The sequence below is a fragment of the Periplaneta americana genome, chromosome 16 (genome assembly GCF_040183065.1).
Source record: "Periplaneta americana isolate PAMFEO1 chromosome 16, P.americana_PAMFEO1_priV1, whole genome shotgun sequence".
NCBI lineage: Eukaryota > Metazoa > Arthropoda > Insecta > Blattodea > Blattidae > Periplaneta > Periplaneta americana.
The window spans coordinates 158,531,984-158,554,901 of NC_091132.1; the positions used below are offsets into that span (position 1 = coordinate 158,531,984).

Here is a 22,918-nt window from a genome sequence, read left to right on the forward strand (position 1 = left end):
GAGGACATGGAGTGGACTGACAAAGCAGAGTGGACTGAGATAGGACAGAGGGAAAAATTTGGACAGAGATAACAGAGAGTGGACTGAGAGAAATGATACCGGACTGAGAGTACAGAGAGTGGATTTAGAGTCCAGGACTGTGAGGACAATGAGTGGAGAGGACATTAAGTGGACTGAAAGAACATAGACAACTGAGGAGGCAGAAGGAGGATTGTAAGGGCAGAAAGTGGACTGAGGGGACATAGAAGAAATTGACAGAGTAGAGAGAGAGAACAGCAATATAGGTTCAACTCAGGAAAATTATTCCCCTCACTGAGACTTGTATTCTTACAAGTGATTAATACGGGAAAGAAGAAATTGGTAAAAAAAAAATACAAAAGCAGGAAATGTAGACATAAGTCTCTTTCTGTGAAAGTTACGGTTCACAGTTTAAAACCAGTGAGGGCATTCTTTCTTGAGTTCGATCCTATTAAAGTTATAACATATCGTTGTGGATATGAACGAACTGGAAAAAAAATGCTAGTCCTGTAAACATAATGTCCCATGTCCACGTATTAGCAGGCCATAGTTAGAACCCTGTCAGGACATTATTTCCCGAGTTCTAACCTTGTAAACTTATGAATGACTGGTACAGGTATGAAATGCTAAGAAGAAATGCAGAATTAGTAAATATAAACGCCCTTGCTGAATAGTAACTGGCCGTACTTTGAAGTAAGTCAGAGAAAAATTTTCCTAATTCCAGGCTAGTGTAAACATGTGACATTAGTATGGGTATGAAGGAGTTAGTACTCTAAAAAAAATGCAGAATTTGTAAAGAAGTCCCTGACCCAAATAGTTATAGACAATTTATTTAACCTTGAGAGGGCATTATTTCCTAAGTTCGAGCATTGTGAACTTATAAGTGTGTGTATGAAGGGAAAGACAAAAAAATTGGAAGGTTGGTATACTTGACGACATATTGTCACATACTAAAATATCCTTAGTATCACACCTCGAAGGACATTATTTTCTCGAGTGGAATAATGTAATCTAATAAGTACAGTTGACACAGATGGTAAGGTTAGGCCTAGTATAAGGGAAAGTGATCCGCAGGGAAAGTGAGACATTAATCATGAAACAAGTAAATAAAGCATACCAATATTATTGTACACATAGAATGTAATACATATTGAACAATCCTAATCAATACTGGTATAAACAATATAAACTACAGATGTTAGTAAACTGTATATGAAGAAACTAATAAATAATGTTAAACCAGTACTGGTACCTAACTGCATGACAATGTTTAGGTAATGATGAATGCAATGACGGTAAAACATAAAAAAAACGCGTGCAAATGCAATTATTTTACAACACCAATATAAACATTAAAAATAAGGAAATATCATAAACTGTAAAGGAGGGTATTTCCATATAATTGCCTAACGTAGGAACAAATCTATATTTTTCTTTCGGTTTTCTTACAGTTTATATTTGGCGTGACATGGGCTTCGATGTCTAAATCAATGATTTCTTATAATACCCTTGCCTATACGATAAATGAAAGCCTAGTGCATCAGTACTGTACCTATGTTGAACCATAGTATAACACCTGCACGTGGGCAATTGAAGGTGCTTCCCCATCTCCACTGCGTCTGTTATATGAGGAGGCTGCAGTAAGTCAACATATTGCATACTGTTGAGCCTGACGTAATTGAAAGCTCTGCGTGGCTGTGCAGTGTCGTGCCTCAACAAGGTCGAAGTTATGTTTGGGTGATTAGTCAATGATCACTATACACATACTTTACAGTCTACGTACCACGTTCATCATTTAATATTACACGAACTCAACATGCCGTATTATATTTATTGAACATTATAATGATTTTTTTTAAATATTGAGTTTCAAATATGAGCAGTCCCTACTTTTTACGGCACACTGCTTTCAAAATATATCACTTATCAGTCTAATATTTCTGTATGTAGCTCAGTTGGTAGAGCAGCTGACTACGGACTGGAAAGTCCGGGATTCCATTCCAGGTGGTGACAGAATTTTTTTTCGTTGCCAAACTTTCAGAACGGCCCCGAGGTTCACTCAGCCTCCTATAAAATTGAGTACCGGGTCTTTCCGGGGGTAAATGGCGGTCAGAGCGTGGTGCCGACCACACCACCTCATTCTAGTGCCGAGGTCATGGAAAGCATGTGGCTCTACCTCCATGCCCCCCAAGTGCCTTCATGGCATGTTACGGGGATACCTTTACCTTTTTACTGTACATAACTCTCCCCTCGCTTAGAAAGGAATAGTTTTGTATTGTGGCCTGCGGTACTGATACTGCAACATATCTGTGTGCAGTTGTAAAGTACCTCGTGTAGGGCCACGTTTAGTAGCAAGCTGGACTCCGTAGTCCTGATTATGACGTAATCGCGATAAGCGAGTTATATTAACATCTACAAAAGCTGGTACCAGTGTACGAAAAACATTTGCTCTATATACATGCGCAGAACAAGTTATATTATAATTCCGATAAGGAGAACAAGATTTCACTGTATGGATGTAGTAGCAAGTCTTTATTTATGATAATAAGCTCATTCCCAAGTGTTGTGTACTGCACACATTCCTTACGACGTTCTTGAACGTTGAGGATATGTAAATTACGAATATAGACATAGACTATCCAAGTTGAGTATTGTGTGAATTAGCAGTTAAATGCCATTTATTACATTCTTAAAAATTATATATTATATGGATCATAAGAGGAGACAAAGAGGAAAGTAGAAAATAGGAAAGACTGTAGAATAATGGGTGTGCATTGATAGACCTATCCTTGGACAGAACGCTATGAATATATATATATATATATATATATATATATATATATATATATATATATATATATTCATAGTGCTCCTGCCAAGAAGTCAAAAGGATAATAGCAATGGCAAAGGAAGCTTTTAATGGGAAAAGGAGCATCTTCTGTGGACCCCTGGAGAAAGAACTAAGGAAGGGACTAGTGAAGTGCTTTGTGTGGAGTGTAGTATTGTATGGGGCAGAAACATGGACATTACGACGAAGTGGATAGAACCGACTATGAACATTTGAAATGTGGATATGGAGAAGGAAGGGACGTGTGAAATGGACAGACAGAATAAGAAACGAAACTGTGTTGGAAACAGTGGGTGAAGAAAGAATGATGCGGAAACTTATCAGAGAGAGGAAAAGGAATTGGCTCGGTCGCTGGCTGAAAAGAAACTGCCTTCTTAAGGATGCACTGGAAGGAATAGTGAACGAGAGAAGAGTTCGGGGCAGAAGAAGATATCAGATGATAGACGACATTAAGATATATGGATCATATGCGGCGACAAAGAGGACGACAGGAAATAGGAAAGACTGGAGAATGCTGGGTTTGTAATGAAAGACCTGCCCAAGGACAGAACACTATGAATGAATGAATGAATGAATGAATGAATGAATGAATGAATGAATGAATGAATGAATGAATGAAAATTCATAGTTTTCTGCCCAAAGGCAGGCCTTACAATGCAAATTCAACAATCTCAAATCTTCACTAGCCTACTTTCTGCCTTCCTCTTAACCTCCGCATATGATTCGTGTATCTTAAAGTTGTCCATCATCTGATATCTTCTTCTGCCTCGAACTTTTCTTCCGGTCACTATTCGTTCCAGTGCATGCTTTAGTAGACAGATTCTTCTCAGCCAGTGACCCAGCCAATTATTTCTTTTTCTCTTCCTGAACAGTTTCAGCATTATTCTTTCACCTACTCTTTACAACACAGCTTCATTTATTATTCTGTCTGTCCATTTCATACGCTCCTTCTTCTCCATATCCGTATTTTAAATGCTTCTGGTCTCTTCTTTTCACTTCGTCGTAATGTCCATGTTTAAGCTCACAGAATGCCACACTCCACACAAAGCACATCACTAGTCTCTTCCTCTTCTTTTTTCATAGGTCGGCAGAAGATGCTCATTATTGTATTAAAGCTTCTTTTGCCATTGCTATTGTCCTCCTGACTTCCTAACAACAGCACATATTACTGCTTATACTACACCCAATTTATATAATTATATACATAGTCTAACTTGTATATGTTATTATTGTCACATAAAACCATGTGTTTTTCACTCCAAAGGCATAACTAAGACAGAGTTATCACTAGCACTAGGACTTTCATTCCACTACCACCACCATCATCACTATCACTTCCATCATCTCATCTCCACTTACTCGAATTATTTCGTCCATAGATGACTCGCACTGTTACAGAGACAGGTGGCAAGTTTGGAGTTACTCGCTCTCTCAACCATTTCTCTAAGCTGGAGGAATTCATTTTTTGGTGGTAGTCACCAGTAGTTGAGCCAACTTTATAACTGAGGAGACCACCATCAAGAAATCAGTTTCGAAACCTATATCTACTATTATTAGCCTTTTTGACTTGTTTCCTCCTAACATCTTATCTTTTCTGCTACTATTTTTTGGAAATTCAAATCGTTGTCTATCGTAGACTCATAGAGACAATTTGTCTTTGCTCTGTTCTAAAGCGTTTAACTTTTGTCATATTCTTGCAACGCAAATCAATAATGTTCGGTCGTCCTCGAATGAGTCTTCGATCCTGTAATATCTTCCGCAGAAATCTCAAGCTTTTAGTATAGTATTAAAAACATTACAACATTTTGCTATCTCTCATCCTTCTAAACGCAAACTGTGACGTTGCATAGAGGCAGATATTTAAAAAGGTTCTTTACAGACTATGGAGCGGTAATGTTTTTCAACGGATGATATACCCTACCGAATGTTATCTGTTATCTCAGCTCGGCATATCGCACTCATAGGTCGAGAGGTTACGGTCTCCTAATCCCTCAACACCGCTTTCAGAAGTAAAAGCTGCTCTACAATACTATACGCTTTTGCTAGAAGTGGCTAGTGATATAGACCGTTGTTCCTAGCAAGAAATTCATGGTTGTAACTTGTGTAGAAGCGCCTCTGATACTGAAATTGAAAAACAATTTCCATTAAAACTCGATTTTGAAAAATTGTAACATAGGCCGTTATTCTGTCCTACGCTTCAACTATAATAGCTATCTAGCGTCTGAATAATATGAAGCTGATAATGCAAGCGAAATGAGTTTAGGGTCCAGCGGCGAAAGCTACCCAGCATCTGCTCTAAAAGGGTTGAGGGAAAACCCTGAAAAAATCGTCAACCAGCCAATTTGTCCCACACACGGTTTGAACTCTATAGGGAATAATACAGTTAAGAATCTGTTCAACTACAAGTTTTCCTTGCCAAAACTCACGAACTAATTATTTCTTTATACGGAATTTACTACTTGTACTGCATCTAAATATTAGGGTAGTATTAATTTAATTGAAGACTTTACTTTGCTCATCTTCCTCATGAGCAAAACGAGTTTGGTCTTTTTGCGAGGAAGCTCCGAAATGTATTAATATAAACTATCGGAGCTTGCTCCTACTGTACGTGCTGTAGCTTGCTCACATAGTTTGCTTCACCTCGCGTCAGGGTTGCCATATGTACGACTATAGTCGTACGCATACGACTATTTTGATTAATTGTACGAGGTACGACCGAACTCTATGTCGTACGCAATTTTGTACGACTATTTCAGTGAGGGACAAAATTATTTTGGAATCTATAATGTTGAACTATACTTACTTACTTACTGGCTTTTAAGGAACCCGGAGTTCATTTCCGCCCTCACATAAGCCCGCCATTGGTCCCTATCCTGAGCAAGATTAACATACTTTAGTTTAAAGGGATAAAAGATGCTTTGAAAATCAATATGGTGACTACACTTGCCGTACAATTAGTCATAATTCGCTATCTTAAGGTCCAGGTTTCATGTACGGTGCAGTTATTTCAAAGTAACGTGAGTTCAGATATCTGCTATAAATAACTTCAATGTATATTCAACAATGGAAGGATTTTATCAACTAGACGTTTTGATTTATCTAGAGAAAATCAAAACTCGAGTAGGATTTAAATGACTATTACACGATTAGAAGAAAGTATATAAAGATTAGAAGTAACGAAGTACTCCAATAGAATAAAATATTAATTGACTTACGAAAATACAACTGTCTTCAAATGTATTATTGTACCATCTCAACATTACAAATATTACGCTAGAAGCATGCTAGATGGCAGTAGTGAGCAATGCCTTCTCGTCGAGAAGTTCTTCATCTATACACGATGGCAATGTTACTAGTCAAGAAGGCTTTGTTGATTCAGTTTCATTTTTATTATTAAAACAGTTGCATTCCACTTCAATTATCCGAATCCCAGTAATCAACGTCACTTGACAGATTATTTTCAATAAATCTTAATATTAAACAATCTCTGATACGTGACTATCCATAATATCATATAGCAGAATCTATAACATAACCTAACTAATATACTGTACACAAGTGTTATAAAAGTTTTAATTAACGACGATGGCATAAAAAATAAACATGAATAATTTTAAAAGGAATAATTATTGAATGTACAATTTTCAAATTTGAATGCGGTTGGTGGTTCAATTGATGTTATATTGGACGTGTGCGTAATAGAAGTGGAACTCGTTGATTTAGGCCTACATGGTGTATTCAACTTATTCAGGATTTCCGAATGGTGCTCTTCATTTATTTGTAAATCGGATTTCAGAAGATGCATAGGTATGATCAGTAATTTTTATTAATTCTTGTTATTGAATGCCAATGCGAGTCATATTTGAAACTGCTGTGCATCGACTGGAGTGGTTTGTAATTATATATATATATATATATATATATATATATATATATATATATATATATATATATATATATATATATATATATATTTTTTGACGTCCAGACCAGCGCAGTTTCAAATGTTGGCAAACAAAGAAACAAATGCTAGGGACGCGATAAAATTGTGCGATAAGCAGCCATGATTGGTTGACATACGTCCTTTCGTACCTTTGTATTGGTCAAAAGTAGTATGACGTAGTAAGAGTGTAATAGTCAATGAAATGGTACCGAGTAGGATTAAGAATTCTAAACGCGCCGAATTACAGTGGGGTTGGATTTGAGTCGACTTTGATGAACATCAGCTGCCGCACTGATCAATAGTACCTGCCGTCGCTCTGGGCAAAGATAATGTTTCTGCTGGCTTTCAATATAATAATGTTGTTTCCGACTAAACGTCATCGTGCATGCTTTATGGGGGCTGACAGTGTCAAAGAAGAAATTGTAATTTGAATGCTAAATGTCATTGTGGATATTAACTATTAGTATAGGGAAATTAGTAGGGTCTAATACTATTTGATTGGATGAAGAAATTGATGCTGATTTGTTTGAATGTTGAAAGTCATTGTGGATATGAACAACAGTTATTAATATTTATAATTGGAACTAAAATTTTGTGATAGAATTATATTAAAAAAATATTATGTTTTATTTAACGACACTCGCAACTGCAGAGGTTATATCAGCGTCGCCGGATGTGCCGGAATTTTGTCCCGCAGGAGTTCTTTTACATGCCAGTAAATCTATTGACATGAGCCTGTCGCATTTAAGCACACTTAAATGCCATCGACCTGGCCCGGGATCGAACCCGCAACCTTGGGCATAGAAGGCCAGCGCTATACCAACTTGCCAACCTGGTCGACGATAGAATTATATATATATATATATATATATATATATATATATATATATATATATATATATATATAGGCCTATGAACCACTTTTTTGGGTGTTATGTGAAATATATTTGTGAGTACTATCTATAAAAATAGTAAAATAATGAATGTACGACAATGCTAAGTACGACTTTTTCATAGGTTAGTACGGCGTTTGCGTTTCCTTTCTCTGGCAACCCTGCCTCGCATGGGAGTTCGTATCAGTAGAGTCGTCGGTCGAGGTCAGTCCAGCCACAACAAGCGATACCAGCACGTGTATTTCGATCGAAAGAATTAGTGATTGAGTTATGAGTGACGAGGAGGCTGATGTTGAGAAAAAGGGAAATATTATTTTATTTCTGTTTATGGACTTCATTAAGCATTTTTCAGTTATATTTCAGAAGTCAATGTTACCGAATTGGTGGCAAAAATAAATCCGCCGCATTTGCAGAAATTAGAAGTATCAAAAAAAGGGTTAGGGTGCCTATAAACATAAATACTTACTTACTTACTTACTTACTGGCTTTTAAGGAACCCGGAGGTTCATTGCCGCCCTCACATAAGCCCGCCACTGGACCCTATCCTGAGCAAGATTAATCCTGTCTCTATCATCATATCCCACCTCCCTCAAATCCATTTTAATAGTATCTTCCCATCTACGTCTCGGTCTCCTCAAAGGTCTTTTTCCCTCCGGCCTCCCAACTAACACAGTATATGCGTTTCTGGTTTCACCCATACATGCTGCATGTCCTGCCCATCTCTAACGTCTAGATTTAATGTTCATAATATATCAGGTGTAGAATACAATGCATCCAGTTCTGTTGTGTAACTTTCTCCTTTCTAAAAAAAATAAGGTAACAGTAAACTTAATTACTCGTATATACCGATATGCTAGGATTAAAAGACAATTGCAAAAATACTAGGATTAAAAGACAAATGAAAAAGAGCAAAGCAAGTACCGAACAAAATAACGGTTCGACTAGGCCTACTTGTAAGAAATTGACTACTACACATCATAAAAAAACGAACTTCTAGGACGACAAATGAATAAACTTTTATAACAAGTCATAAGGCGTAACTCTCTGGCAGTCGGGTTTGTATGGGATCTTTAATTGTAGAATCCATAGTGACACTTGTGGTGAACAAGGTTGCAGTTGGGTTTTCCTCGGGGTTGTCCCGTTTTCCCTGATTAGGAATCTACGTCATTCTGTCAACATTTCTCCATTCAGTCATTATTCCATAGCATTCCTCGAATGCCGGCTAGTGACGTAAGGAGGGGCTGGGCCTAGGGATGAGTGGGTTTGCCTACTCGAAACCTGGATACATAGCGCACCTTATTGTAGTCAGCCGGTCTGAGTTTGGGAATGTGCCTACCTCGAGGGTTAGTGCAATAGATCGTTATAGGTAGCAGTGCATGGTCATAGTTCCCCTCTCCCGAAATTCCATTTCATTCCAGTGCATAACAGGCCCACCAGAACTGATAATTTCATGTAGGCTAATTTACATTTGGTGTAAGTTGTAAATAAAGAGGTAATCGACATTTCGTATGTTATCAGCTGTGATTTGACATGCATTTTTTAGAATACTAAATCCTTACTACCCATACTACAATGTCACATGTTTACACTAGGCTCGAATTAGGAAAATTATTCTTATTTCAAAGTACAGCCTGTTACTATTCCAGTAACGGCGTTTATATTTACTAATTCTACTATTTTTTTTTAGCATTTTCTTCATATCTGTACCGGCTGTACCTGTCACTAATAAGTTTACAAGAATCGAACTAGAGAAATAATGTCCTGACAGGATTCTAACTATGACCTGCTAATACGTGGACATGAGATATTATGTTTACAGAAATAGCTTTTCTTTTCAGTTCCTTCATATCCATAACGATATGTTATAAATTTACTAGTTTCGAACTCAAGAAAGAATCCCCTCACTGAGTTCAAACAGTAGCCCGTAAAGATCACAGCAAGAGACTTATATCTGCATTTTCTGATTTTGTTATATATATATATATATATTTTTTTTTTTTTTTTTTTTTTTTTTTTTTTTTTTTTTTTTTAGCATTTTCTTCTTTCCCGTACTAATAACTAGCAAGAATACAAGTCTCACTGAGGGGAATAATTTTCTTGAGCTCAACATATATTTCTGTTCTCTCTGTCTACTCTGTCATTTTCTTCTATGCCCTCTTAGTCCAATTTCTGTCCTTATAATCCTTTTTCTGTCCACTCAGTTCTCTATGTTCTCTTAGTCCACTCTCTGTCCTCTGAGTCCACTCTCTGGCCTCTCAGTCCACTCACTGTCCTCTCAGTTCACTCTATGTGCTCTAAGTCCACTCTCTCTTCTCTCAGTCCAATCTGGTTCCTCTCAGCCCACTCCCAGCCCAACCAGTCCACTCTCTGAACTCTCAGACCACTCTATGTCCCCTCAGTCCACTGTCTCACCTCTCAGTCCACTCTCTGTCCTACCAGTCCACTCTCTTAACTCTCGGTCCACTCTATGTCCTCGCAGTCCACTCTCTGGCCTCTCAGTCCACTCCCTGTCCTCTGATTCCATTCTATGTCCTCTGAGACCTCTCTCTGTCCTCTGAGTCCACTGTATGTTTTCTCAGTCCACTCTGCGCACTCAATCCACTCTAGATCCTCTCAGTCCACCCTGTCCTCTTAGTGCACTCTATATCCTTTCAGACAACTCTCTGTCCTTTCAGTCCAATCTATGTCCACTCAGAGCACTCTCTGATCTCAGTCCACTCTATGTCCACTAGCTGTCATCTCAGCCCACTCTGTTCTCTCAGTCTAATCTATGTTCTCTCAGTCCATTCTCTCTCCTCTAAGTCCCCTATCTAACTTCTCAGTCCACTCTATCTACTCTCAGTCCACTCTCTGTGGACTCAGTCCACTCACTGTCCTCTCAGTCCACTCCCTCTCCTCTGAGTCCAATCTCTTTCCTCTCAGTCCACTCTGTCATACCAGTCCAGTCTATGTACTCTCAGTCCACTCTCTGGCCTCTATGTCCACTCTCTCATCTCTCAGTCCACTCTCTGTACTCATATTCCACCCTCTGAACTCTTAGTCCACTGTATGTCCTCTCTGTCTAATCTCTGTCCTCTCAGTCCATTCTCTGTTCTCTGAGTCCTCTCTCTGCCCTCCCAGTCCCCTCCCTGAACTTTCAGTCCACTCTCTCTCCTCTCAGTACACTCTATGTGCTCTCAGTCCACTCTGTCCTCTCAGTTCACTCTCTCCTCTCAGTCCAATCTGCTTCCTCTCAGTCCACTCACAGTCCAACCAGTCCACTCTCTGAACACTCAGTCCACTCTCTGCCCTCTCAGTAAACTCTGTGTCCTCTGATTCCACTCTCTGTCCTCTCAGTGCACTCTATGTTCTCTGAGTCTACTCTCTGTCCTCTAAGTCCACTCTGTGTCCTTTGAGTCCACACTATGGCCTCTCAGTCCACACTGTCCTCTCAGTACAATCTCTCTCCTCTCAGTCCAATCTATTTCCACTCATTCCACTCCCTGTCCTATCAGTCCACTCTATTTCCTCGCAGTCCACTGTCTGGTCTCTCAGCCCACTCTCTGTTTTCTGATTCCACACTCTGTTCTCTGAGTCCTCTCCCTGTCCTCTGAGTCCACTGTATGTCCTGTCAGTCCACTCTCTCCGAACTCAGTCCACTCTACATCCTCTCAGTCCACTCTGTCCTCTTAGTGCACTCTATATCCTTTCACACCACTCTATGTCCATTCAGAGTACTCTCTGTCCACTCTCTGTTCTTTCAGTCCATTCCATGTCCACTGAGAGCACTCTCTGAACTCTCAGTCCACTTTCCGTGCTCTCAGTCTACTCTATGGCCTCTCAGTCCATTCTCTCTCCTCTCAGTCCAATCTCTCTTCTCCCAGTCCACTCTCTGTCCTCTGAGACCCCTCTGTGTCCTCTCGGCCAATCTATTTACTCTCAGTCCACTGTATGTCCTCTCAGTCCACTGTTTGGCCCCTCTGTCCAGTCTCAGTCCTCTAATTCCACTCTCTGAACTCTCAGTCCACTCTATATATTCCTTGTCTACTCTCTGTCCTCTGACTCCACTCTCTGACATCTCAATCCACTCTTTGTCCTCTCAGTCGACTCCTTGTGCTCTCAGTCCGCTCTCGGTCCACTCTCTTTCATCTATGTCCTATGTGTTTCGTTTCAGTCCACTCTATGTCCTACCAGTCCTCTCTCTGAACTCTCGGTCCACTCTATATCCTCTCAATCCACTATCCGGCTCTCAGTCCAGTCTCTGAACTCTCAGTCCAATCTATGTCCTCAGTCCACTTTCTGGCGTCTCAGTCCACTCTCTGTCCTCTAAGTCAACTTTATGTCCTCTAAAACCACATTTTGTCCTCCCAGTCCACTCTCAGTCATCTTAGTCCACTCTCTGTCCTCTCTGTCCACTCTATGTTCTCTCAGTCCACTCTCTGTCCTCTCTCTCACTTCTCAATCGACTCTATGTACTCTCAGTCCCCTCTCTGTGCTCTCAATCTACTCCCTGTCCTCTCAGTCCACTCTCTCTCCTCTGAATCCAATCTTTTTCCTGTCATTCCACTTTCTCTCTTACGAGTCCACTCTATGTACTCTCACACCATTGTCTGACCTCTCAGTCCACTCTATGTACTCATATTCCACTCTCTGAACTCCTAGTCCACTCTATGTTCTCTCAGTCTACTCTCTGTCCTCTCAGTCCATTCTCTGTCATCTGAGTCCCCTCTCCCAACTATCAGTCCACTCTGTCCTCTCAGTCCACTCTATGTCTTCTCAGTCCACCCTCTGTACTCTCAGTACACTCTGTGTCCTTTCAGTCCACTCTATGTCTTCTCAGTCCACTCTGTGTCTTCTCACTCCACTCTGTCATCTCAGTCCACTCCCTGTCCTCTCAGTCCACTCTATGTCCTCTCAGTCCACTCTCTGTTCTCTCAGTAAACTCTGTGCCCTCTCAGTCCACTCCCTGTCTTCTCAGTCAACTCTATGTCCTCTCAGTCCACTCCCTATCTGCTCACTTCACTCTACATCCTCTCAGTCCACTCTATGTCATCTCAGTCTACTCTATGTCCTCTCAGTACACACTTTGTTCTCTCAGTACACCCTGTGTCCTCTCAGTACACTCTGTGTCATCTCAGTACACTCTGTGTCCTCTCAGTCCACTCCCTGTCCTCTCAGTCCACTCTATGTGATCTCAGTCCAATCTATGTCCTCTCAGTTCACCCTCTGTTCTCTCAGTCCACTCTGTTATCTCAGTACACTCTGTGTCATCTCAGTACAATCTGTGTTCTCTCTGTCCACTCCTTGTCTTCTCAGTCCACTCAATGCCATCTCTGTACACTCTGTGTCGTCTCAGTCCACTCTATGTCACCTCAGTACACTCTGTGTCCTCTCAGTCCACTCCCTGTCTTCTCAGTCCACTATATGTCATCTCTGAACACTCTATGTGCGCTCAGTCCACTCCCTGTCTTCTCAGTTCACTCCATGTCATCTCAGTACACTGTGTCCTCTCAGTCCACTCCATGTCATCTCAGTCCACTCCCTGTCTTCTCTGTCCTCTCCATGTCCTCTTAGTCCACTCCCTATCTTCAGTCCACTGTCCTCTCAGTCCACCCTCTGTTCTCTCAGTACACTCTGTGACCTCTCAGTTCACTCCCTGCCTTCTCAGTCCACTCTATGTCCTCTCAGTCCACTCTGTGATCTCAGTACACCCTGTATCCTCTCAGTCCACTCCCTGCCTTCTCAGTCCACTCCCTGTCGTCTCAGTCCACTCTATGTCCTCTCAGTCCACTCTCTGTTCTCTCAGTCCACTCTCTGTTCTCTCAGTACACTCTCTGTCCTCTCAGTCCACTCCCTGTCTTCTGAGTCCACTCTATGTCATCTCAGTCCACTCCCTGTTCTCTCAGTACACTCTGTATCTTCTCAGTCCACTCCCTGTCTTCTCAGTCCACTCTATGTCCTCTCAGTCCACCCACTGTTCTCACTTACGTGTTCCAATAAATTACTTCTAAGGGAGAATCGAACCGTGGTATTAATGTGTTAGGTCAACACCTCCTTTGTCGTACGGGTTTCCTGAGCTGGACGCATCGTATGAATGCGACTCTGGTGTTCTGTCTATAAACTACGTCCACGATTTCATAGTTACATCTAATTGGCGTTTCAAATACATGATTGCAGCCTTTCTCTCATCCCTAAATAGTGTAGTGTTGGTTGCCATGTATACATGCATAATTTTGAATCACGCAGTACAACGATCTAGAAGTACTTCTAGCTCGTTGACGCAGTAGCACTGCCACCGTGATCTAGACCAGGCCGTAATGCAGGTTGTGTGACGTCACTCGATGAGTCGGGCTTTTCTATTTGAGTATACGGAGCTGAGTGAAATATATTACTTTATAGCGTGTCGGCGCTCAATTTTATTTAGTGTAATGTGTGTATAAGACCCCTTCACACTTCTTATTGCATAATATGTTGCAGAAATAATTACAAAACTGTGTTATTTCAATGTGAACGGAGTTTTACATGGTAACATAACCTGGTTGCATCAATATTTTAAGTTTGGAATGGAAGCTATTTTGAGATTTAATAAAGAAGAATTATTTATATTGTGATTTTAATTTAGCACATCTACCTTCCTTACTTGTAGGTACAAAATTTACCACAGTCCCGCCTATGAAATTAGTGTATGTACAGTTGTGTTAATCTGGTAGGTTAGATAAATTCAATTCATTACAACCCAGTATAGTAGGGAACAAATAAATAATACAATTAAATTTTAATTCAATGTAATATGTGCATAAGTTTCATTTGTGTGTTGCATAATGTGGCAGGAATAAGAAATAAAACTGTGTTATTTTTATGTGAAGAGAATTTACCATGTTAACATAACCTATCTGCGTCAACATTTTAGGCTTATGTTGAGGACGAAAACGGTTTTGAGATTTAATAAAGAAGAATATATTTTTAGGATAAACTTCAGAACACGGTTACCGTCCTTACTTATAGGTAGAAAATTCACCACAGTCCCTCCTATGAAATGTACATACGTTATATTACTTAGTAGCGCTGAGGTATAGTTCCGGTAATTTCTGAACTGAAAACAGTTGAATTTATTTTTTGTGGAGATGCATTTGATCCTATAAGCAAAGCATATTAAAATCCTGAACGAACCGAACTAATTTGTATATGCAAGATGTATGAATACGAAGGGAACTACCTCAGCGCTAGTTTAGCCCTAGTAACATATTAAACTAATCAGACTTCAGACTGGAGTACCGTCTGAAACGAATAAATACAATTGAAGTGTAGACAAATTGCATTTATAAGTTATACGTAGCATTATGCTTAATTATAATGCATAATTGCGAATATGGAAATAAGGCAAGTACTGATAGAATAAACATAACATATAACTTCAACACATTAAAATATGCGTGCGATGCAACTGAAAATTGTTGAAACGTGCATAAATGAATGTGCAAGAATTTCGTAATGAAGCATGAGTGCTTTATTTCAACTAATTACAATTCTAGATACTGTAACAGTAATGAAAACTATAGGGTATAATTTTTCGTAATATACTAGCTATATGTATCTCGTTTTTAGTTCAAATTGTGTATATTATCAAACGTCGTATTATTTACTCGTATAATGTAGGTTATTCAGAAATAAAAAGGGCGCAATAATTTAAATTTAATAAGACAAATACGGTAAACTAACAATAATGGATTAGACAAGAGTAACATCGGTAACGCTGCACGGTTATTTGTAAGAAGTCGTCGCTGAACGATTCACATCGTTTATAGTTCACTTCTAGGGTATTGTTACACAACAAGATGGATGCACTGAACGATTCACATCATTTATAGTTCACTTCTGTGAACGATTCCATTGTCTATTGTTACACAACACACTAAACCTGGAGTAATTTAAGCTTATTAATCAAATAAATGATTCTACTTACTGTTTTTTATATGCTCACCTGTATGTAATTTCTATTTTATACATATTTCATTGTTATTTTCCATCCAAAGATCATTAAGAACGATGAATATTATTTAATATCTCCTATCTTTCTTCAAATAGTGTTCATATGCCATGTTAATTTTCATTTGTTTTCATAAGTTAACAATGATGCACATTGGAAGCAACATATAAGAAATTATTTTCCTACATAATCCACGCTATATTCACGTTGTTTTGAAATGATTAATCGAAGATGGTTTGCTTATTGTTTATTACACGCACATTTGTATGTAATTTCTATTCCATACGGTTTTTTTTCTATCCCCCGATCATTAAGAATGGTGAATATTATTCATGCTTGTTTCCTGTATTTCTTAAAATAATGTTATGTGGCATGTTAGTTTTTATTTGTCGTTATTTACGTAAAAATGATGCGCAAAAAATAATAATAATTTCGTACACACTCTACATCCTATATATTCACATTTGTTTTTCAGTGATTTATTAAAGAATGTACCGGTATTTAAAAGACTAATAAATTAGAAACATGTTACATAAATCATCCTTGTGCCAAAAGAGAATGCTCCCTGGACCAAACTGTCGTATTTTGCAGTGGTCGTTAGTACTCGCTGAAATGGGTAATAATAATATAATAAAATAATGTTGTACGTAGCATTTAGAAACATGTTACATAAATCATCCTTGTGCCATAAGAGAATGCTTCCTGGACCAAATTATCGTATTTTGCAGTGGTCGTCAGTACTCGCTGAAATGGGTCATAATATAATATAATTGTTTTGCACGTAGCAAGCGGGGTATTGGGGCTGCAAGCCCCCATGATGATCCTACGTGTAGCACATGATGTAAAAAGCAGGGTATCGGGGCTCCAAGCCCCGATGATGATCCGATGTGTAGCACATGATGTAAAAAGCGGGGTATCGGGGCTGCAAGCCCCGATGATGATCCGACGTGTAACACATGACGTAGAAAGCGGGATATCGGGGCTGCAAGCCCCGATGATGATCCGACGTGTAGCACATGATGTAAAAAGCGGGGTGTCGGGGCTGCAAGCCCCGATGATGATCCGACGCGTAGCACATGATGAAAAAAGTGGGGTATCGGGGCTGCAAGCCCCGATGATGATCTGACTTGTAGCACATGATGAAAAAAAGCGGGGTGTCGGGCACTTAAAAGTGCCTTTTCGAAAGCATGGTGATGCGCACTTGACAAACGCAGTGTACGTACTTTCTAATAATCCCTTTTTATTTTTCGTTATTTACGTAAAAATGATGCGCCAAAAAATAATAATAATTTCGTACTCACTCCACTTCCTATATTTACATTTGTTTTTCAGTGATTTATTAAAGAATGTACCGGTATTTAAAAGACTAATAATTTAGAAACATGTTACATAAATCATCCTTGTGCCAAAAGACAATGCTTCCTGCACCAAATTATCGTATTTTGCAGTGGTCGTCAGTGCTCGCTGAAATGGGTAATAATATAATATAATTATGTTGTACGTAGCAAGATCGATTATTCAATTGATAGGATATTTTATGAGGTTGTCACGACTGAGGTATCTATTGTCAATTGCTTTTATTTGTCAGAAGGCCTTGACTGACGGGTATATAAGGACCGGCGCTCTTAGGGGTGGAGGTCGGGGTTTGGGACGGCTCACAAGTAACAAGAGGAGAAGGGATAGAGACACCTAGTATTTTAAAGATTTATATCGTTCACTAACCTGGAAATAATGTGAATCGTTCAGCGACGACTTCTTGTAAATAACCCGCTGCACTTATGCCTAATCACAATGTACTTTACATGCCAGTCAATGTTTCACTTTCACGTATATATTATTACACATAATTAGCCTACTGTTTATAAGACCAAAATTTCACTTAACCACATAAGGGCGCAATATTTAATCGAAATAAAGGCAGGTATTACACATACGAACTATGCCTGCAACAACGTAATTTTCACACCAAAAATAATATTATACCTTAAATTGCAAGTAAATTGTGTCTCAAGTGTCTCACAATTACTGTTTAAAATTTTTCTAACGCAATTACACTGCATTTCAGAGAAATATATGTTATTCTTCATGCACTGCAACTAATTCATATGGTTGAAAGACCGCCTTTCGCGATCAGCTGTTAAGCGAGTCACGTGGTCTGCCTTACGGCCTGTATTAGATCACGATGGCAGTGGCAGTAGCCTTGCCCTCGTTCGCCATGACACTTGGCAACATAAAATTGGATTATACCCCGAAGGCAAAAACATGCGATATTAACGGATAAATACTTATATCCGCTTACATATAGCCCAGTGATCACATCCAATTCCCACTACATCATACTATAAATCCTAGGTATTTTCAAGGTATTTTAACAATTTGCACCATTTTCTCTAGTGTCAGGGACACCTTGATAAATACTACTGAGTAATAGCCTATAAAATTTAATACAACCGCCGTACAAAGTAATATGCATTGTAAACTTGTGATGCAATTAAAGAAACACTCGTAGAATAAGAGGGCAAATAAATATGACTCCATTAATAATTATAGCTAAGGCAAAAACTTTAAATATTGACGGATACATACTTATAACCCACCTATGAAGTGTTAAAATGATAATGAACAAGTCAACAATATTCTCACTTTCACTTTCGGAATGTGTAGGCCTAATACATCATTCCATACTCCGGAATAATGATCGAGTGTGCCGTACCCAGTGTCGCCAATGCTTGTTAATGAAATGACCCTCATATAATCCTGAAACAGTGCTCTTAACATTATATATGTTTAAAACTCTATGAATATAATTGTGTACTCTTCTTATATCGTATTTAACTTTCATTTTAATTGAATCTTTACCATTCCTAACCTATGTTTATCCTGATCGGGAGTAGCGCCTTTAAATATGTGGCCTAGATAAAGCAAGAGATTTCTTTAATATACTGCATTATTGTCTTTGGTTTTCATATTTTTACATTCGTACGGTATGTATTTTTTTAAGTTAGAAAATATAGAGCACATTATATACATAGTTTGATTTATGATGTTTACGTAGAAGTTTAGAGAATTCATAGCTGATATTAAATTGAAAGAAATAATTCAAGCTAACCCATAATATAAATAATTTTGGCTCAACTGTCCCGCTATGCTCTAACATCTCAAGGAGTGCCAACTTACTTCTTGCTCTTTTTTGCTCTATCAAACTTAACTCATTTCCCTCTACTACACCGAAAGTTGTTAGTTATGCCTATCTTCCTCTCGATAAAAACCCAATGCGAGTCGAGCCGACAGTACAAGACGCACAAGGAGTATAAAAGTCTATTGTTTAATTACAAAGATTGTCTTGGTAGTAGGGACGGTTCATCTATGGAACCGCCAACATAGGAACCAATTAAGGCCGAGTTTGAGCCCCGAAAATGTATAATTAATCATTATAGGTATAAAAAATTACAGAAAACATGTACACGCAATGTTCGACTTCCCCTCAGACTACTCTCTGTACTCACAATTCACTCTCTGTAATTTCTGTCCACTCTGTACTCTTAGTCCTCTTTCTGTCCTCTTAGTACACTCTCGGTCCTCAGTCCATTTTCTTTCCTCTCAGTCTACCCTCTCTCTCTCTCTCTCTCTCTCTCTCTCTCTGTCCTCTCAGTCTACTCTCTATCCCCTCCGTCTACCCTTGTTCACTCTCTAGTCTCTCAGCCTACTCACCACTCTCTTGTCACTCAGTTCAGTCTCTGTTCTCTTAGCTTACTCCCTATCCCTCAGTGCTCTATCCATCCTCTCAGTCCACGGTTTGCCTTTCAGACCAGTCTCTGTCCTCTCATCTACTCTCTGTACTCTTAGTTCACTGTATGTACTCTTAGTTCACTGTATGTACTTAGTTCACTGTATGTACTCTTAGTTCACTGTATGTACTATCCATCCGCTTTCTGTACTCTCAGTTCACTCTCTGTAATCTCAGATCACTTTCTGTCTTCTCAATCCACCCTCTGTACTCTAATTCCAGTCTCTGTTCTCTCAGTCCACTGTCTTCTGTCTGTCCACTGTCTGTATTCTCAGTTCTTTCAGTCTACTATCTGTGCTCTCAGTCCACTCTCTGCACTCACAGTCCTCTCTCTTTCTTCTCATCCACTCTCTGTACTCTCAGTTCACTCTCTGTATTCTCAGATCATTCTCTGTTCTCTCAATCTACTCTCTATACCGGTACTCTAATTCCAGTCTCTGTTCTCTCAGTTCTTACAAAAGTTTCTGTAGCTATAGAACATCTGTCACAGCATTATATCAACATGCTGATAACACCTAAAGAAAAGGCAAGGGTTAAGCATGAATTTTATACGATTTCGCGTTTTCCTAATCGTATAGGTAAAATTGACTGTACGACCATCCCAAGTACTAACATTGTAAATCAATTTTTTATGGTTTTGAGTTGTCCTAGTTAATATGGTCTTAAATTGTTTCTTTTTCTCCCAGTACTATCACTGTATAGATCTAAACCTTCCCAATTGTATTTAAAATCTTGTTACTCTACATTTTTGTATACACTAATTTACACGATCATTTTAAAACTTCATTTTCATCTCCTGAAAAATGTAAAAAAAATGAGTTACAATGTTAGTACTTGGGAGGCTCGATATGTGAAAATACAATCAACAGGTGGAGGAGATGCAGAAATCTTCAGAAATCGCAAGGGGTTTTTTTTTCAATTAATGTGCAAACTGTGTCTCATTCTTCCTTGTTGATTCGAGACATTGTGGCTAGGTGGCCAGGCTCATCTCATGACTCACATATTTTTAATTCTTCAAGAATTAAGAGGTGACTTGGAGATGGAGAATTTGGTGCAGCTGTTCTAGTTGGAGATAGTGGATATGCTGTACAAAATTATCTCATTACACCAATGACAATTACACACACGCCAGAGGAACAAATTTTTCTGGAGGCCATCACAAGGACTAGAAGTCCAGTAGAGAGGAGCTATGGGGTATAGAAGAGAATATTTCCTGTTTTAGCTACTGAAATCAAGCTAAAATTGGACAGAATTGCAAGTGTATTTGAGGGGCTTGGAACAAAAAGCAGGTAAGTGACGGAAACCTAGTTTGGAGGAAATTACAGTTAAAGTTCTACATGCAATGACATATTATACACTAGTTTGGTGAAATGATGCCCATATAGCAGCACTGCACAGTGTGATCACTTACCTGATTTTATCCCAAAGAAACATCCTTTTGGGCTATCACAACACGCAATTCCCTCATTTTTTTTAAATAATGTCACTTACCTGCTTTTTGTTCTAAGCCCCTCAATTGTGGGAACAGCTATTTTACACAATATAGCTTGCATTGAGGATCAAAATATACCTCCTGTTACTGATGACCGTCCACACCTGTGGAGTAACGGTCAGCGCGTCTGGCCGCGAAACCAGGTGGCCCGGGTTCGAATCCTGATCGGAGCAAGTTACCTGGTTGAGGTTTTATCCGGGGTTTTCCCTGAACCCAATACGAGCAAATGCTGGGTAACTTTCGGTGCTGGACCCCAGAGTCATTTCACCGGCATTATCACCTTCATTTCATTCAGACGCTAAATAACCTAGATGTTGATATAGCGTCGTAAAATAACCCAATAAAATAAAATAAAATAAAAGTTACTAATGACCAGTTGGACGCCATTAACGCTGTGCATAACTTCCCTCAAGCAGCTAACAACCACCCAAATGTAGCAGAAAATAATGTCAGGCAAAACCACCTTATCCATCAGACCTTCCATGATTTGTTGATGAACCAGTGAAGGAAGAGATTAATTTAACATAAAATAAGTTTCATTCACTGCAGTACATGTAACATTGTTTATTATTCATGTTAAACTTGAATATTTTCAAAAGTACATTATAACTTTACTTCACTGGAAATTAACCCGTACCAGCACGTTATCCATCAGTACTTCCAACCCTTCGATGGTGGAGTGAGGCAAGGTCGTCATGCGTTGCCTGTATTTACAGTACAGCTCATTGTCTAGGAATCACTAATCCTACCTTTGTCCTTTGACTGAAGGAGTACACAAGAAACTAAGAATGTTGCTCTCAACACATTCTTTCAATATTATGCAAGAAGGTCTGACTTCAAATATTACCCTATATAATTGACGGCAAATACATAAAGTCATATTTATATGCGGATGATCTTGCTATAACAATTACTGGATATGATAGATTGAAAATTATTCATGATCTTGAGTAGTATTAAAATGACGGTCACATGACTGGCTCCCATGGCTCCCCATGTGACGTCAGAAGTGGGCGTGGCCAAAGTATTGCGTCATAGTGGGCGTGGCAAGTGACGTCATGGGCGTGGCCAAAGTATGGCGTCATAGAGGGGGGGGTTTAAAGTATGACGTCACGGAGGGGGTAGAGGGCTTAAATTATGACGTAGGAAAGGGGCGTAACTTAAATTACGTCAAGGTTAAAGTGTGACGTCATGCAGGTATGTAATGGCATGACAAGTTTATCTCCTCAATGTGGAAATTATGACGTAAGAAAGGGGCGTAACGTCATAAATGGCAATCTAAGCGTTCAAGGTTAAAGTGTGACGTGCAGGTATGTAATGGCATGACAAGTTCATACATGTTTATCTCATCAATGTTGCTATGTGTTCAAATATAATGCTGAGTCATATCCGGCAATTGTTCTCAGGTGAAAGACACAAGTTCATACATGTTTGAAAACTGCTATGTGTGCAAATATTATGCAAGGTCACATCCGGCGAAGAATTAATCTATCACACTTAAACACATACATTCTTTTTCTTAAGATTCTAATGTAATGGTAATTTAATTGATTGGGGAATGGGTGTTGGAATGTGGGACATAAATGGATAAAAAATTAATCTAGCACACTTGTAAATTAAACAGGATGTGGCTGAAGTGACGTTATAAATTTGTAATTGAAGTTGGAAATGGGGGAGGGGGGTAAAAATGTACTTTAAGCCAATTGTTGAGTAATTGATAAAAAATATTAAGATTCTAATGTACTGGTAATTGAATTGATAAATAGTAATGGGAAATGGAAATTGGAATGTGGGAATTATTGATGGCGTAAATGGTTGTACTTTAAGCCAATTTATAAAAAAATTAATCTAGCACATTTGTAAATTAAACACATACATTCTTCTCATATTATTCCAATGTAATACATTTTGAGTGGTTTCTTTAGCGTATTTAATTTAAGCCATACATTATTACCAACATTAAATTCATCA

The 22,918-nt window shown here is 38.9% G+C and overlaps 1 protein-coding gene across 2 annotated transcripts in view; it reads right to left on the reverse strand.

Moving 5' to 3' along the window:
• Positions 1 to 18,376, reverse strand: part of LOC138691555 (zinc finger protein 665-like) — a 45,389-nt gene extending 27,013 nt beyond the window's left edge. Inside the window, exon 1 of one of the 2 annotated variants that reach the window (XM_069813613.1) lies at positions 18,266 to 18,376. The gene's annotated coding sequence lies outside the window, so the exon portion shown is untranslated. Of the gene's footprint in view, positions 1 to 18,254 lie in introns of both variants that reach the window. The other variant, XM_069813612.1, reaches the window with a different exon arrangement.
• Positions 18,377 to 22,918: the final 4,542 nt, after the last annotated feature.